The 20572-nt window shown below is 34.7% G+C and overlaps 1 pseudogene; it reads left to right on the top strand.

Annotated features, from left to right (window-relative positions):
• The first annotated feature begins 16876 nt into the window (after positions 1 to 16876).
• On the top strand, positions 16877 to 17881 carry LOC132277506 (two-pore potassium channel 3-like; annotated as a pseudogene).
• Positions 17882 to 20572: the final 2691 nt, after the last annotated feature.

Raw genomic sequence — 20572 nt, 5'->3', positions numbered from 1 at the left:
TAAATTGTTGAAAACCATATCTAAGTATGTGGTTATGCCCGACTAGTTTTCTATTCATATGGTTCAAATACTGTTGAAAATTAGAAGATTGCAGAGCAAATTAACATTAACAAATCAAATTACCTACGCAAAGAGAAATCATCAAGGCAAACTTCTGCAACATGACCAAGCTATGGACTCAAATTATCAGCTGGTAAGGCCTCTGGGGGGACTTCTTTACATGATGCATGTGGTTTGCGGACAATTGCATGAATCCGAAATTTGCAAATCATTTAAGAGTACAAAGTGGGTAGCCGGTGGATTGATTCTCCATTACCCCCCCCAAAAAAATTACCAGGCTGTGTTGATGATGATAAAACGTGGTGGATAAAGAGATGATGTTTGTGGTATGGTTTGTGATGGAGAGAGAAATGATGACAACAAAGTATGAGAGACTTTTAAGCCTCGAACATAAGCACATTGGAAAGAACTCGTACAACAAATCCCAATAGAGGCAGGCATGAAAATGAAAATGAAAGAGAAGATGCTGGAAATGGTTGATGTTATTGACTTCCTTCTTCAAGGTAATCTTCTACTAAAATCAGATGTTTGGGAGGTGAATAGTATATGTAGTTTAAAGATGAGATTTGGAGTTTAAGCTTTGTCAAATACAATATGTTACATTGTCATTTAATAAATAATGCATTTATACGAGAAACCTAACCACCACAAGTTCACAACCACATGTATTCCCCCCACCCATCCCAAAGGAAAAAAGAAGAAGAAGAGAGATATCTATCCTATCCGATTTAGACAAGGCATGATGCTCATTTCTGAGCCTATCACAGGCACACCTTCGGTTTCAGTGTTTTGTGCGATATTCTTCCTGAAACGTTCTATTGTTTGAACTCGCATGATGCTTATTGTTGTAAAATTGTATATTTCTGTACATGGTAGTGGAGCACTCTGTAGTCTATGCTTTGTTTCATGTTCATTTGTTAATTTGGCATTCTGTACTTTCAGAATTTTTTGAGGTCAAACGTAACAATCCTTTTGTATTAAAATGGATGTTTCATTTCGGTAACTATAAAATAATAATGCAGTATTCCAGATCAATTTCTTTGTAATATGGTTATGGGACAGTGGTCAAAGAAGGGAAGGAGTCATGGTGGTGGCAGTCCGGGCTCTGGATTTATTAAGGGGCCGTGGTGAGAAGGTATCTGCAGAAGATCTTGATGCTGATTTGCAGAAATATCATACAAAAGCAATGCATACTAGTCTCTCATACTGTATTTGACAATGTAACATATTGTATTTGACTAGTCTCTCATACAAAAGCATAAGCACATTGGAAGGCATAACCAAAATTTATAGCTCATCTCTTTGCACCTGCTATTGTCACTGTGTACTTGATGATGCAACATCCCTTTACTATTTTGTGTATTTCTATGGACATCCAACTCTTTTAGTAAAAGCGGAGAAAGTACTTGTGGAGAACTGTCCAAGAAACTTTACTACTGATGGCATTGTCCGTAAGGTGGTGTAGAATTAAGCTAAAGATGAATCTCTACCATTTGGAATACTGGGATTTGTTTCAGCTCATTAACATCGAAGAGACATCAACTTGAGGTAATTTCTTTATGGTTTACTTCAGTGGACTTTCTTGACTGTTAAAGTTGCATCTCTTGTTATATGGCACAATTGTGTGGTTAATTAGGTGTTTAGTTGTTTTGGGTTACAGTATTTATTCTTCTCTGGTAGTACCCTTTCCAGGGATTTACTATCTCCGTCCCACAAAAGATGTTACGTTTGGGGAAACGTGAGTATTGCATGTATTATGTCAAGTTTCATATTATATAAGCACTAGTAAGTACTACCTCCGTTCCACAAAAGATGTCGCGCAACGCGACATCTTTTGTGGAACGGAGGTAGTACTTACTAGTGCTTATATAATATGAAACTTGACATAATACATGCAATAATGAGATCATATGAATCTTTTTGCTTGATTTGACTTGTTGACATTTTGGGGATGAACAGGTCAATAGAATTCCAATGGTATGGTTAAAAGCTGGGGAAGAAGGAAGAAGCACATCTAGAAGCGATGCACACAGTCTGGAGCGCAAGAGTTCTATAGCTTCGCGGGAAAAAAGGAATAAACTGGAACTTGAAGGAGGGGCCTACTCACTTCGGACCAGAACCATGTAACAATTTCTTATAGGTCAACGGATCTAATAAAGGTTGCCTTTCTTTGTGTTGAAAAGTGATGATGTATACCCTTAATTTCATATTAATGTTATTGTTATATATTCAAAGGCACTAAGGTAGAATCAACAATTTTCAACTTAAATGTCAATGTTACATGTCTATTTGCTTCGGACCAGAACCATGTAATAATTTCTCATAAGTTAAAGGATCTAATAAAGATTGCCTTTCTCTGTGATTAAAAGCGATGATGTATACCATTATATATTCAAAGGCACTAAGATAGAAACAACAGTTTTCAACTTAAACGCCCATATTACAATGTCTATATAATCTCATACAACACATATTCATCTCATACAAACACATCAGGTGATTATACTAAAGACAGTAGTTTTTAGGGTTTAAAATTGAGGGGCCAAACAACACCTCCAAGTACTCTTTTTTTACATATCTGAAAGAAATTTGACAGGAAGCACAAGCAAATCCCTGTAGAGGAGGATTTGTTAACCTTTTAATATGCATTCACTAACCAAAACCAAACTCAAATTGGAATGTTGAAACATGAATCATCTTTCTAATTAAATTAATAATTCTCCATTGACCGACAAATTTTGAATTCAAAAATCACTTGCAATCATGAGTTCTTAAAATTTATATTGCACCAATGCCAGCCTTAAAAAAAAAAAAAAAAAACATTTCTTGTATTTCTGCACAGGGTTAAACTAGTATATTCATAACTGTACACCATAAACATTCATAACTGTACATCATAACTATTCACTTGCAATCATACTTTCAAAGATATGATGTTATTGGATATGCAGTTATCTTAAATTTTAAATTTAATTTCTTTAGTGTCTAAGTTTTTATTAGTGTTGTATCTTAGCTATCAGCTGTAGGGACTACTCATCCATTAATATCCAATTTAAAAAAAAACAACTCTTACCTTGACACACAGGTACTCCTCAAAATGTGAGGCTTTCACAAAACAAGACACCAAAATTTGCAATACAATACAGGCCAAAGAGAAATTATCAACATCATTAAAATAATCGTTTTCTATTATAACTAATTAAACATACCAAATTCGGCAATTTCTAAACGCTCTATCGAGATGTAAGCAAGAAATTGATTAGCTGAAATGATGGCACGTGAATGTTTTACCAATCTATAAATGTAAGAATATAGTATGTACTTCTAATGATAAAAGAAAATGTGTATTTTTTATGTCACGTCTGATATTTTCTTGGATCAACGAGAACAATCGAACCACCCAGCCCTTTTAGATGTTAAGCTAGCAATTAATCACCATGCTACAAGCCTACAACAGCTTTGTTTGGAACAATGAAATATTTCAGCTAATGAATAGGCAGCTTATGTTATTCAGCGAGGATTGAAAATTTTGGGTTATGAAGAGGGGCAACTCACAAGCATATTTTTTACTAATTCAACCATGCATCAATGTATCAACAAGGATATTTCAATTCAACCTAACAGAGCACCGCATATTGAGTTCTAAGAACTTCCATCAAACATCAGTAAAAAAAGAAAAAAAATGATTGTGAAACAGGACAATGTGAAACGCTTGCTAATTTTTAATTACTTCATCCCTTGTAAATTTTGATAGCCTTTTTGTCGGTTAAACACCTCTTCATATTCTAACCGGTGCTTCTTCGGATCTAAATTGTATATGGCCATATACCAGGTCCACTTTCTCTAATTTTATTATTAGTAGACACTATACCTAGTTTTCCTCACTTGTTCATTTCTATCTCGTTTGGTCACTCCTATCATCCATCATAGCGCCCTCATTTCCATAACATAAATGCATTGATCTTCTACTACTTTTCAGATTTGCTATATTTATTTTAAATTTACTAATTTTTATGCCTTTTGTTTTTAAAATCTTTCTCCATGTTTCTAACTTTGTAGATAAGACTTCGTTGCAAGTATCTAATAAACAATGTCCCAGCAAACACATGCAACATGAAAGGTTTTCTTGGATATCTTACAATATTTCATTAGACAATATTGTAAAAAAGGTATGGACTTATCACATGTATACACAAATAAAAGAAATCAAATTAAATCCTTCTTTTTGTGAAAGTTGAACTTACAGAGCTGACTCCACCTCTTGCAGCAGCTCTCGTAGAGCCTGCAGCTCCTCTTATTCTAACTGGTGCATCTTACAGCTTCACAAAGGCACTAAGGCAGAAACAACAATTTACAACTTAAATGCCCATGTTACAATGTCCATATAATCTCATACAACACATTTTCATATCATATAACACATCAGGTCGTTGTCGTGTTTTGATTATACTAAAGACAGTTTAAAATTTAGGCTATAGGAGGGGCCAAACTACACCTCCAAGTACTCTTTTTCTTTACATATCTGAAAAGGAATTTGACAGAAAGAATAAGCAATTCACTGTAGAGGATATGTCAACCTTCTAATATGCATTCACTCACCAAAACCAAACTCAAATTGGAATGTTGAAACATGAATCATCTTTCTAATTAAATTGCCAATTCTTCATTGGGTAATAATGGGTTCTTCACCACGAAAATAAGCATTGCACCAATGCCGGCCTTAATTAAAAAAAAAAAAAAAAAAAAACACACACAATTTCTTAGAATTAAAACTACTAGTAAATGCATAACTGTACATCATAAACATTCATTACTAACATCAAGAATAATATTATCTTCCAAGGCAGGCCCAGCCATGGATGGTGACGAAGCAAGCCTTTCCCGTCTTTAGTTAACTGTGCAGATTACTTCCTGTTTCTTCAAACAACATACTGTCTTCAGTGTTACTAAATTACCAGTTAATACATACCATGGCAAATCTTGACACCAAGGAAAAATCTCATAACAAACCAAAAAAATTAAAGCAATAAAACAAAACCCTAATACCGAAATAAAAGAAACAAGAAATCCCATAATGATACCGAACAAGAAATTGAAACACACACAAAAAAAAAAAAAAAAAAAAAAAAAAAAAAAAAAAAAAAAATCACTAACAGTTAGTGATATTCTTCACAGTGCGACTGCAGACGTCGGGAGCAGGAGTTTACATTTTTTGCATTGGGGCGACTTTTTGTGAACCCTCTCTTGATGATCTATAATCTCGTGAATTTTTTCAGACGTAAAATCACATATATTACACAGAAAAATACTTACCATTTCCTCTTGAGTACATGCAAACAATCTCCTTTCTTCTTCTTCATTGTGGAAAGGATTGACTTTTTTCATTTCTGAACCGAATCAACAACTCTCTCGATGGATGAAATGTGCAAAATTTGTTCTGGTGTGATCCTTTTTCCACAATGAAGAAGAAGATAGGAGGCTGTGTGTGTGCATTGAAGAGGAAATGGTAAGTACTCTTTTGTGTAATATGTGTGATTTTAAGTCAAAGTGGTCAATGTTCAGAAATGAAAAAAAGGCCACCTGTATATATAACTCGAGAGTTATAAATAATTTATTTATTTATTTATTTTTATTTTTTTTATAAAGATAAATTACACTGGTGTCCCTGAGATTTGCACAAATAGCTTCCTTACTTTTTACCTCATTAAAGACATTTATCTAATTTAATTATAGTTAAATAAAAGAATATATTATTTCTTTTTAATCTTCTTTAATAAATACTATATTACCTTAGCTAATTTTTATTTTTTGAAAAAAATTTAATAATAAAAATGATATGAAAATTGATTTTATACACTCCATTTTGAACAATAAAACTTTTAGAGTGATGGTCTTAGCTTTGGATTCCTATGGCTCACCTCTTTTGTTTGAATAGTGTAGAGTGAGTCTTATTTATACTTCCCTATTTGTTAGTTGAGTTAATGGCTTGAAAGAGTCTTTGTTGAGGTACAATGGGAATATATAAATGCAATAGAAGACATACATGCTAGTACTATTACATATAAGTGCTAATACACGTGATATTACTTGCACATTGTTAGTTTACCTAAGATCACATACACTCAGCCACACCCTAACATACCCTATTGAGCCATTACATTGGCAACCCACCAGCATGTCACTCTCCACCACACAAACACTCAAATATTACCCCCCACACACTCACACTATTACACCATGGTACACTTGGGCACACCATAGCATAACCCATTGATATTTACCACCTCACTTCGAACACAAGCACAACCCACTCACACGTCATTTTTGTATACGCATACATACACACAATAGACTCCAATTAATCTTGATGCACTGTCACTCACCTCTCAGAATGATACACTGATACACATCCCCATAGGCTAAATCAAAAACCCATCATTTAACCCTTATGCCAAAACATAGCTGGTGAGATAGGGAAATAATATAGGTGACATGGGGAATGATATGGTATATATCCGCATTTTGTCCTTGTATAAAGGGGCATCCAAGGGTGGCAAATAAAATGTTGATGAACTTAGTTAACAAGCCACATAGATTAATATTCTTGCTAACTATAAATATAATTTTTTTAATATTTATTTGAATTTTAAATATATATTTAATCATTAGTCAAATCTCTCTATTTAAAATTTTAATGAAAATGTTATTTACTATATTACTAAAATATTTAATTTTTTTAATAATTAAACGTTAAATTGAGTTATCTAACTATATGTTTTGAAAATGCTAGGGGTAGCTTTTGACTGACATATTTTGTTAATAAAGATGTATTATCTTGAAATACTACGTGATAAAGGGTGTCAAAATAACAATGCATTTGTAACGACCCAAACCCGAGGGTCCGAATCGTTAACCGGGTCCATACTCGAACCCGAGGTCATCTAAGGCAATACCATCATATCCAAGGTCAATACACCAATATTACGTCATTCTAAGGTCCATAGTGATCTGGGGTAACTTCATTTGACTTAGGAATGGTCCAACCACAAGAAGAAATAAGAACCAAGGAAGGGCAACAAACCGATCGACTGAAGTGGCACTTCAGTCGTCCGAAATGACCCTATACCAGTCAACCGAAATAGCTTTACTGGTCTGTCAATTGTGAGGCTAAAACATGGTTGGCCATTGGAAATAGTCAAAATAGATACTGGTCGATCGAAATGCTATTTTGGTCAGCCGGAATGACTCTGCTGAAACAATCCTGCTGCTGGATTGGTAAAAGAACAAGGAAAATGCATAGGCCTCATTTGGGCCTTAAAGTTGTCATAACCTGTCCCAACGAACTACAATATAATATAAGGTCCCTTAACCATCATCATTACAACTGAGCTCTCATCTATTCTAAATATCAACATAGTTCTTTACTTACATAACCTTCGAACAAAAATGAATTTCTACCCATAGCAAGTATCTATTAAATACACTTATACATTTCCGAGGAGTATAATTAAAGATACAAGGCCACAAACATATAAATGTGTTTTAAATGATTATAAAGAATTTGAATGCATAAATGAGGCCGACATGGCCAGAAATACAACATCATAATATTATGGGGAATTCTAGCGTTGTCTAAGTCCGTGATTGCAAGTTATACATCCAAACTCCTCTAGTTTCATGAAAATATTAAAATAAGGGGTGAGCTCAACAGCTCAGTAGGTAATGCCTAAAACACCAGTTTTGGACTCATTTGAGCTAACAACCAAAGAACAGGAAAAAGAAGTTGGTATCATTATATTACTTGCATATTGTTAGTTTACCTAAGACCACATACACTTAACCACACCTTGACATACCTGACATACCCCATTGGGCCATTACACTTGCAACCCACCAGCACGTCACTCTCCACCACACAAACACTCAAATATTACCTCCCACACACTCACACCATAACACCATGGTACACTTGGGCACACCATAGCATAACCAATTGATACTTACCACCCCACTTCGAACACAAGCATAACCCACTCACACGTCATTTTTCTATTTGCATACATAGACACAATAGACTCCAATTAATCTTGATGCACTGTAACTCACCTCTCACAATGATACACTGACACACATCCCTACAGGCCAAATAGAAAACCCATCATTTAACCCTTATGCCCAAACATAGCTGGTGAGATAGGGAACACATTTAACCTTTATGCCCAAACATAGCTGGTGAGATAGGGAAATGATATAGGTGACATGGGGAAAGATATGGTATACATAAGCATTTTATCCTTGTATGAAGGGGCATCAAAGAGTAACAAATAAAATGTTGATGAACTTAGATAACAAGCCACATAAATAAATGTTCTTGCTAACTATAAATATAATTTTTTTTAATATTAATTTGAATTTAAAATGTATATTTAATTATTAGTCCAGTCTCTCTATTTAAAATTTTAATGAAAATGTCATTTAATATATTACTAAAATATATAATTTTTTTTAATAATTAAACGTTAAATTAAGTTATCCAACTACATGTTTTGAAAATGCTAGGGATAGCTTTTGACCGACATATTTTGTTAATAAAGATGTATTATCTCAAAATACTACGTGACAACGGGTGTTATAATAACAATGCATTTGTAACGACCCGAACTCGAGGGTCCGAATAGCTAATCAAGTCCTTACCCGAACACGAGTTTATCTAAGGCAATACCATCATATCCAAGGTCAATACACCAATATTACATCATTCTAAGGTCCATAGTGATCCGGGGTAACTTCCTTTGAATTAAGAATGGTCATACCAGAAGAAGAAACAAGAACCAGGGGGGGGGTAACAAACTGGTCGACCGAAATGGCACTTTGGTTGTCCGAAATGACCCTATACCAGTCGACCGAAACAACTCTACTGGTTTGTAGGTTGTGAGGCTGAAACATGGTTGGCCGTTGAAAATGGTCAAAATAGACACCGGTCGATCGAAATGCCATTTCGGTCTGCTGGAATAACTCTACTTAAACAATCATGTTGTTGGACTGGTAAAAGAACAAGGGAAATGCATAGGCCTTATTTGGGCTTAAAGCTATCATAATCTATCCCAACGCACTACAATATAATATAAGGTTCCTTAATCATCATCATTAAAACAGAGCAGTCAAAGTAGCTCAAGACCATCTCATCTATTCTAAATATCAACATAGTTCATTACCTACATAACTTTAGAACAAAAATGAATTTCTACCCATAGCATACATCTCTCAAATACATTTATACATGTCCGAGGAGAATAATTAAGATAAGGGGTGAGCTGAACAGCTCAGTAGGTAATGCCTAAAACACCGGTTTTGGACTTTTTTGAGCCAACAACCAAAAAAAGGGAAAAAGAAGTTGGGATCATGATATTACTTGCACATTGTTAGTTTACCTAAGATCACAAACACTCAGCCACAACCTAACATACCCCATTGGGCCATTACACTTGCAACCCACCAGCACGTCACTCTCCATTACATATACACTCAAATATTACCTCCCACACACTCACACCATTACACCACGGTACACTTGGGCATACCATAGCATAACCCATTGATACTTACCACCCCACTTCAAACACAAGCACAACCCACTAGGGCTGCAAATGAACCGAGCTGTTCATGAACAGCTCGGGCTCGGCTCGTTAAAAGCTCGGCTCGGGCTCGTTCATTTAGTAAACGAACCAAGCTTGAGCAACCTTGAGCTCGGCTCGTTAGGCTCGTGAACAAGCTCGTTAAGAAAGCCCATTTGTATTACAATTTTACAATTAAAAGGTTTGGTCCATATGAATATAAGTTTTGGTCCAATTCACATAATGGCCCAAAGAATTATAAGACTTTAGCCCACATTCAAATAAAACTACATATCAGCCATTAAATATTGGTTCATCTTCTCAACCGTTGATTTGTTTTAAGTTAAAAGATAAGTATAACCCTAAAAATAAGAAGTCTCTAGCAACAATGGCAAGGGATCTTCAGATACTCCCATAAACAATGGCAGCACCATCATTCTCTCTCCTTTAAACGGATCTCAAAGTCTCTCTCAAACGCACCTTTAAGTTCAGGCAGTGGAATATATCTCTAGATTGAGTCCCTAAACTCTTGTAAGGTTTGATTTAGATCTTGAAATTTTGTTTGTATTTCTTCTTCTTCTTCTCTGTTGGAGGTAGGGCTGCAAATGAACCGAGCTGTTCATGAACAACTCAGGCTTGGCTCGTTAAAAGCTCGGCTCAGGCTCGTTCATTTAGTAGCCAAGCTTGATTAGTAAACGAGACAAGCTTGAGTAACCTTGAGCTCGGCTCGTTAGGCTCGTGAACAAGCTCGTTAAGAAAGCCTATTTGTATTACAATTTTACATTTAAAAGGTTTGGTCCATATGAATATAAGTTTTGGCCCAATTCACATAATGGCCCAAAGAATTATAAGACTTTAGCCCACATTCAAATAAGACTACATCTCAGCCATTAAATATTGGTTCATCTTCTTAGCCATTGATTTGCTTTAAGTTAAAAGATAAGTATAACCCTAAAAATAAGAAGTCTCCAGCAGCAGTGGCAAGGGATCTTTAGATACTCCCACAAACAACGGCATTACCATCATTCTCTCTCCTTCAAACGGATCTCAACGTCTTTCTCAAATGCACCTTTAAGTTCAGGTAGTGGAATATATCTCTAGATCGAGTCCCTAAACTCTTGTAAGGCTTTATTTAGATCTTGAAATTTTGTTTATATTTCTTCTTCTTCTCTGTTGGAGGAAGGGCTATAAATGAACCGAGTTCATGAACAGCTCGGGCTCGGCTCGTTAAAAGCTCGGCTCAGGTTCGTTCATTTAGTAAACGAGCCGAGCTCGAGCTTGATTTTCAAGCACATTTAGTAAACGAGCCGAGCTTGAGCAACTTTAAGCTCGGCTCGTTAGGCTCTTGAACAAGCTCGTTAAGAAAGCCCATTTGTATTACAATTTTACATTTAAAAGGTTTGGTTCATATGAATATAAGTTTTGGCCCAATTCACATAATGGCCCAAAGAATTATAAGACTTTAGCCCACATTCAAATAAAACTACATCTCAACCATTAAATATTAGTTTATCTTCTCAACCGTTGATTTGCTTTAAGTTAAAAGATAAGTATAACCCTAAAAATAAGAAGTCTCCAGCAGCAGTGCTAAGGGATCTTCAGATACTCCAACAAATAACGACAACACCATCATTCTCTCTCTTTCAAACGGATCTCAACGTCAAACTCTTGTAAGGTTTGATTTAGATCTTAAAATTTTGTTTGTATTTCTTCTTCTTCTTCTCTGTTGGAGGTAGAGACTTCTTCTTCTTCTTCGTCGTCGTTTCTGTTGTAGGTGGAGATCGGATTTCATAGAAGATAGCATATCCGATCAGATTTCATGAAAGAAATGTGATGTATCTTGGATTATGTATGTAACCGAGCTGAGCCGAGCCTGAGCTTTTTGTAATTCTACCAAGCCCAAGCTCGAGCTCAGATAGCCCAAGCTCGCCCGAGCACTTCCCAAGAGATGACAAACCGAGCCTGAACAACCCAAAGCTCGGCTCGACTCGGTTCATTTGCAGCCCTAATTAGAGGTGGAGACTTCTTTTTCTTCTTCGTCATTTCTGCTGGAGGTGGAGATCGGATTTCATTGAATAGACCATCTCCGATCAAATTTCATGAAAGAAATGTGATGTTTCTTGGATTGTGATTGTAGGGTATGTAATCGAGCCGAGCAGAGCTGAGCCCGAGCTTTTCACAATTCTACTGAGCTCGAGCTCGAGCTCGAGCTCGGGTAGCCCAAGCTCACCTGAACACGAGCCGAGCCCGAGCACTTCCCTGGAGATGACGAGCCGAGCCCGAACAACCCAAAGCTCGGCTCGGCTCGGTTCATTTGTAACACTAAAACCTACTCATGCATACATACACACAATAGACTCCAATTAATCTTGATGCACTATAACTCACTTCTTACAATGAAACACTGACACACATCCCCATAGGCCAAATCAAAAACCTATCATTTAACCCTTATACCCGAATATAGCTGGTGAGATAGGGAAAAGATATAGGTGACATGGAGAATGATGTGGTACATATCCCAATTTTGTCCTTGTATGAAGGGGCATCCAAAGGTGACAAATAAAATGTTGATGAACTTAGTTAACAAGCCATATAAATAAATTTTTTTGTTAACTATAAATATATATATTTTGAATATTAATTTGAATTTTAAATATATTTTTAATTATTAGTCAAGTCTCTCTATTTAAAAATTTTAATGATAATGTCATTTAATATATTACTAAAATATTTAATTTTTTTTAATAATTAAACGTTAAATTGAGTTATCCAACTACATGTTTTGAAAATGCTAGGGGTAACTTTTAATCGATATATTTTGTTAATAAAGATCTATTATCTCAAAATACTACGTGACAAAGGGTGTCATAATGACAATACATTTGTAACAATCCGAAACCGATGGTCCGAATCGCTAATCGGATCCTTACCCGAACCCGAGGTCATCTAAGGCAATACCATCATATCCAAGTTCAATACACCAATATTACGTCATTCTAAGGTCCATACTGATCTGGGGTAACTTTATTTGACTTAGGAATGGTCATACCAGAAGAAGAAACAAGAACCTAGGAGGGGCACCAAACCGGTCGACTGAAGTGGCACTTCGGTCATTCGGAATGGCCCTATACCAGCCAACCGAAATAGCCCTACTGGTCTGTCGGTTGTGAGGCTGAAACATGGTTGGCCATTGGAAATGGTCAAAATAGATACCGATAGACCGAAATGGCATTTCGGTGCCGGAATGACACTGCTGAAACAATCCTGTTGTTGGACTGGTAAAAGAATAAGGGAAATGCATAGGCCTCATTTGGGCCTTAAAACTGTTATGACTTGTCCCAACACACTACAATATAATATAAGGTCCCCTAATCATCATCATTAAAAATGAGCATTCAAAGTAGCTCACGTCCATCTCATCTATTCTAAATATCAACATAATTCTTTACCTACATAACCTTAAAACAAAAATGAAGTTCTACCCATAACATACATCTCTCAAATACACTTATACATGTCCGAGGAGCATAATTAAAGATACAAGGCTACAAACATACAAATTTGTCTTTAATTGATTATAAGGAATTTAAAATACATAAATGAGGCCGCCATGGCCGTAAATACAACATCATAACATTATGGGGAATTATAGCGTTGTTTAAGTCCATGAATGCAAGTCATACATCCATACTCCTCTGGTTTCTTGAAAATATTTAGATAAGGAGTGAGCTCAACAACTCAGTAAGTAATGCCTAAAACACCGGTTTTGGACTCCCTTGAGCTAACAACCAAAGAACGGGAAAAAGAAGTTGGGATCATAATATTACTTGCACATTGTTAGTTTACCTAAGATCACATACACTTAGCTACACCCTAACATACCCCATTCAGCCATTACACCTGCAACCCACCAGCACGTCACTCTCCACCACCTAAACACTCAAATATTACCTCCCACACACTCACACAATTATACCACGGTACATTTGGGCACACCATAGCATAACCTATTGATATTTACCACCCCATTTCGAACACAAGCACAACCCACTCACACGTCATTTTTCTATACGTATATATACACACAATAGACTCCAATTAATCTTAATGCACTGTACCTCTCATAATGATACACAGTCACACATCCCCACAGGCCAAATCAAAAACCCATCATTTAACCCTTATGCTCAAACATAGTTGGTGAGATAGGGAATACATTTAACCCTTATGCCCAAACATAGCTAGTGAAATAGGGAAATTATATAGGTGACATGGGGAATGATATAGTATATCCACATTTTATCATTGTCTGAAGGGGCATCCAAGGGTGACAAATAAAATGTTAATGAACTTTGTTAACAAGCCACATAAATAAATTTTCTTGCTAACTATAAATATATTTTTTTTAATATTAATTTGAATTTTAAATATATTTTTAATTATTAGTTAGGTCTCCCTATTTAAAATTTTAATGATAATGTCATTTAATATATTACTAATATATATATATATATATATATATATATATAATAATAATAATAATAATAATAATTAAACGTTAAATTGAGTTATCCAAATACATGTTTTAAAAATGCTAGGGGTAGCTTTTGACTGACATATTTTGTTAACAAAGGTGTATTATCTCGAAATACTATGCGACAAACGGTGTCATAATGACAATGCAATTGTAAAGACCCAAACTCGAGGGTCCGAATCGCTAACCGGGTGCTTACCTGAACCCGAGGTTATATAAGGCAATACCATCATATCCAAGGTCAATACATCAATATTACATCATTCTAACGTCCATTGTGATCCAGGGTAACTTCCTTTGACTTAGGAATGGCCATAACATAAGAAGAAACAAGAACCAAGGAAGGGCAACAAACTGGTCGACCGAAGTGGCATTTCAGTCGTTCGAAATGGCCCTATACCAGTCGACCAAAACAGCTCTACTAGGTTGTCGGTTGTGAGGCTGAAACATGGTTTGCCACTGGAAATAGTCAAAATAGATACCGGTCGATCAAAATGCCATTTCGGTCGACCGGAATGACTCTACTGAAACAATCCTGCTGATGGACTGGTAAAAGAACAATGAAATGCATAGGCCTCATTTGGGCCTTGAAGCTGTCATAACCTATCCCAACGCACTAAAATATAATATAAGGTCCCCTAATTAGCAACATTAAAAATGAGCATTCAAAGTAGCTCACGACCATCTCATCTATTCTAAATAGCAACATAGTTCTTTACCTACATAACCTTAATAATAAAAATGAATTTCTTCCCATAGCATATATCTCTCAAATACACTTATACATGTTCGAGAAGCATAATTAAAGATACAAGGCCACAAACATACAAATTTGTCTTTAAATGATTATAAGGAATTTAAATACATAAATGAGGTTGCCATGGCCGTAAATACAACATCATAACATTATGGGGAATTCTAGCGTCGTCTAAGTCTGTGAATGCAAGTCATACATCCATACTCCTCTAGTTTCCTGAAAATATTAAGATAAGGGGTGAGCTCAACAGCTCAGTAGGTAATGCCTGAAATACTAGTTTTGGACTCCCTTGAGCCAACAACCAAACAACGGGAAAAAGAAGTTGGGATCATGATATTACTTGCACATTGTTAGTTTACCTAAGATCACATACACTCAGCCACACCCTAAAATACCCTATTGGGCCATTACACTTACAACCCACCAGCACATCACTCTCTATCACACAAACACTCAAATATTACCTTCCACACACTCACACCATTACACCACGGTACACTTGGGCACACCATAGCATAACCCATTGATACTTACCACCCTACAGCATAACTTATTTATACTTACTACCCACTTCGAACACAAGCACAACTCACTCACACGTCATTTTTCTATACGCATACATACACATAATAGACTATAATTAATTTTGATGCACTGTAACTCACCTCTCACAATGATACGCTGACACACATCCCCACACGCCAAATCAAAAACCCATCATTATTTCTTCAAGTACAAAGTTTCTTATTCTATCTAAGTTACACCCAAATGATGCAGACCTCCTCATGCTTCTACATTTAATCCTTATGCCCAAACATAGCTGGTGAGATAAGAAAATGATATAGGTGACATGGGAAATGATATGGTATATATTCGCATTTTGTCCTTGTATGAAGGGCATCTAAGGGTGGCAAATAAAATGTTGATGAACTTAATTTACAAGCCGCATAAATAAATGTTCTTGTTAAATATAAACATAATTTTTTTTAATATTTATTTGAATTTTAAATATATATTAAATTATTAGTCAAGTCTCTCTAGTTAAGATTTTAATGAAAATGTCATTTAATATATTACTAAAATATTTAAATTTTTTAATAATTAAACGTTAAATTGAGTTATCCAACAACATACTTTGAAAATGCTAAGAGTAGCTTTTGACTGATATATTTTGTTAATAAAGATGTATTATCTCGGAATATTACATGACAAAGGATGTCATAATGCATTTATTATCTCGAAATGCTACGTAATTTTATATATCAGAGTAAATGAACCAATGCAACATTTATGCTCAAATTTAGATAGAGCCTAGGACGTTTACGTCAATTGTGCTATTATAATGACAGGGTAAGTGAACTAATTCATATTTTCTCGTTGATTTTTCAATGGTTTGATTTGGAAAATTGGAGCTTTTCTACTAGTAATTAAATTTGGCTTCTTCTTTCTTGTTTTGCTTTTGCATTTATATATATATAGATATATATGTTTTGGGAGGCAAATGGTTGAATGCGATTTAGAGAAGATGACGAAGTTCATGGATGTTGTGAGTTATTGTGAAATTTTATATTAGTAATTTTTTAGGATTAATTATATATATATATATATATATATATATATATGTTTTGGGAGGCAAAATGGTTGAATGCGTTTTAGAGAAGATGACGAGGTTCATGGATGTTGTGAGTTATTGTGAAATCTTATATTAGTAATTTTTTAGAATTAATTTAGTAACATACTCTTAGACCAAATATCACCCTCAAATATTTATAAAAAATAAATATTACTTGGGTCTATTTTTATATTTTCGTTACAATAGCCATAAAAAAAATATAAAAAAACAATTTTGTCCTTAATTTTTTAATCTCATTTATCACCAAATATCATATTACCATTAGACCCCTCATCTCCATCTCCACCTCCACAACCACCATTGTCATCCCGCCTCCACAAGGACCACCACCAATGGCGACGAACAGAGCTCACCATATCACATTGGAATCATCCGAAACAAAATTGCACTGATAATTCCATTAATTGCACATATAAATACCAATTCCTTGTCCCCATTTTTTACATCAGATGAAGCTTTACACTTTATCTTCTTGACCGAATAGCAGTTTTCCAGGGAACCCAGATGGAGAAAGAACCACTTCTTCCACATATCATCAACCCCAGAAGGCCACAACTACCACCACCGCCACTACTCTGTCCCCTCCCAGAGAACGATGAAATCTCTATTCCTCTCCCTCTAACCCCATCAGAACTCAAAGACCGCCTAATCTTTGGACCCTCCTCATCATCATCCCCCAAAGACCCATCTCCACTTGTTGATGCTCTCCTAATCCCAACCCTAAATTCCCCCAATCCTCCACCTCTTCTTCAAATCCCACAAACCCTGACCCACCAAATCAACAGTCTTGGTTGATTGACCCCTTTTATTCATGGACCAAAAGCAACCTCCATCGGTCGATAACTGCCCCAGCTATGGCGGCAATTAACGATGTCATCTGCGCTTCGGTGCCGAAACCGCCTCAATTCACTTCTTCATCAATCGTTCGTCAGTCTTTTGTCCTTTTGGTAATTTGTTTGACTCTTGGTGTGATTATATATTGGTTTAATCAGGATGATTTTAGTGCAACCGACACACACCCAGTGGTTGATGCTTTGTATTTTTGTATCATGACAATGTGTACAATTGGGTATGCTGATATTACTCCAAACAGTACTACCACAAAGTTGTTTTCAATAATGTTTGTGTTGGTGGGGTGGTTGCAGCGGAGAGAGAGGAACACTGATGGTGGTGGTGGTTGTGGTGGAGAGAGAGGAACAGTGATGGTGGTGGGGGTTGTGGTGGTGGAGAGAGATAATTGGTGTTGGTGGTGGAGAGAGAGAGGAGTGTATATGTCTTAGTAATATATATATATATAGATACACACACGTGAATATATATATGTATGTGTGTATATATATATATCTAATTTGTAAATTTACAACATTTTAAGAATATTTTAGTCTTTTAATTCAATGGTTTAGGCAAAAGAGTTGTTTGATAAAGTTAAAAGGTATGTAAGTCAATTTATATCGTGTTTGAACTGTTCAACTAATGATTGGGGTATGACTGAAAAACGGAACAAAAGTTTATAATGTAAATAATATTATTTTTAAAAGATATTTGATGGTGATATTTAACCAAACCTGAAGAGGTATCAATGAAATTAACCTAATTTTTTTATTGTATTGTCGTGGTTGTTAAATGCCGTTAATTCCTTCTATTCCTTGCCAATTGCTAAAAATGTCTCAAAACTGCAAATAAGTATTTATGTTTTAGGTTCATATATACAGTTTAAACTCAATACTGACCAATAACAACTTCATAGGTTTTTTTCTTTTTCTTTTTTATATGTTCATTTTACAATTAGCATCATTTTTATTTCTATGTCGGGTTAAATACTTGTATTTTAAAAGAAAAAATAAAGAGAAAGAAAATGAAAAATGAAATAAAAAAATGAGATAAAAGATAACAAAACCAAAAAATAAAAAATAAGAAAAATTCTATTTTAGAAAGTAAAAAAGTATTACTAATTTACTTTTTATTTATTTTTATCTTTGGTTAGTAAAAGGGGTCTAAAAATAAAGAACTTTGTTTGTAAATTTCATAAATTTTAAATTTCTAATTACAAGAAATATCATAAGAAAGATAGTACAAGTAAAAAAAATCACATGATCACAAATGAAAAGGTAATAGAAGGAAATGAAATATCATGTTTTGCCATGCATCATTAAAGGAAAATAAAGGAAATGGAGGGATCTTCGGTTGGTTTCGCGATTCTTCCAAAAGTGAGAGGAAAGGGAAAGAAAAAAATAATTTTTAATGAAATTTTATTAATACTAATTTTGTCCTTATTTTTATAGAAAATAAAACCTATAAAAACAGGATATGATAGCTAATTCATTAAACTAGTTTCATTTCCTTTATTTCTCCAAATATGATTACTATCAATTTTTTTTTTTTTTTTTTCTTCCTTGAAAGCTATAAAAAAAAAAAAAAAAAAAAAAATAGACCAGCCAAAGTAGTTGATATTTACTACACAAAAAATGCTCAGATACACAAAGCTAGGAGATAAAATAACATGCATACAGAATATGTCTTTGGCAGCTCCTAGAATCATCTGATAAGAAATATGGTTTGCAACTTTGGGACAGGAAATTTAAAACACTCACATGGATATACATCAACAGTAAGCATTGAGGCCCTACACAAGTACACACCTGCAGAACTTGCAAAACATAAAACAACCAACAAACAACCTTCTACATATCTCAGGACACCTACCCAAGAACCATCATCACTCTATCAGTATACAAAACCTCTCCCCCAACCATTTACAATCCGATCTAACAAGTTGTTGTGTTGATTTCTGCACTCTATTTTGATGTCACTTTTTATTTATTTAATAGTTACTGTTACATTTATATATTTTTATTTATGTAAGAATTGAACTTGGATATTCAATCACGTACGAAGACCAGCGTGACGAAGCAAACCTAGAACCAGGAACGTTACATTGTATGGTCCCAAGGCACATCCTACTACTACTATTTGCGTCGAATATAATGAGGATTTCATAGCTTGCGTGTCTCATACTTTGCTCAAAAGTGTCATTTTCTATATGAGTAGAACTCTTTGAGTATAAAGTGTTAGGATTTATATGCCCTGGTATAGCAAATTCCCATTTGGATTATAGTGACATAAGTTTCTGACGTTTCTGAAATATTTATGCTTTATACAATTGGTGAATTCAATGTATTATGTTTTGATTCATTATAGAATTGATAGTGTTCACTTGATTACAAAATATATTTATATATGTATGTGATGGCGATCAATACATGAATATAAATAGTAATCATAAATGGTTCATAGTCGGTAATTATGGATGGACTCATAATCAATTAAGGCTTGAATTGGATCTGCGTTTGGCTAAGATATATTGCGAGAGCCGTCGTATGCAATTGCTCCCTATCACTGTCATGGCATTTGACTCTTAAGCATGAGAAAAGTATAGACTCTTTTATTAATTAATAATTACTTTGATTTGTTCGGCGAATTCTTCAGGATCCTTAAACCGACACTTTGGATAGTTATGTAATTAATAGTTAGAGGGTTATACTTTCAATATTTGCATCATTGCTACTTGTATTTATTTTGTATTGATTATGGTTGATCACAAAATAAATTCGAATGCCTTCGTGTGTTTTTAGACAAAATGATTTATTATATATTTATTTATTTAAATTATTATTTTTGTCAAAAAATGTTTTATTGTGATCAAGCCAGAAATAATCAATGGTACCAAAATAAATATATTAATTAAGTAGTCGGATTGATGGCTTTATTTATCCGTTAACTAATTATGCATAGAGGGGTCAAAGTGCAATATTGACTTAGAGGTTATTTATTATTTAATTGGAGTTCAATATATTTCTTTTAGTGGAGTAAAAATTAATTTATGAATTAATTGAATTGGGTCCATGGATCGGGCCAATTATTAATTCATTATAGCCAATAAAATAATAAGTCCAAAGGATTCTCACTCATAG

Source organism: Cornus florida, unplaced genomic scaffold (assembly GCF_030987335.1).
Source record: "Cornus florida cultivar Cherokee Brave unplaced genomic scaffold, ASM3098733v1 CherokeeBrave_3.0.0_Hap2_Chr10, whole genome shotgun sequence".
Lineage (NCBI taxonomy): Eukaryota > Viridiplantae > Streptophyta > Magnoliopsida > Cornales > Cornaceae > Cornus > Cornus florida.
The sequence above is the reverse complement of the archived record's forward strand: the minus strand, read 5'-3'. Positions and strand labels throughout refer to the sequence as shown.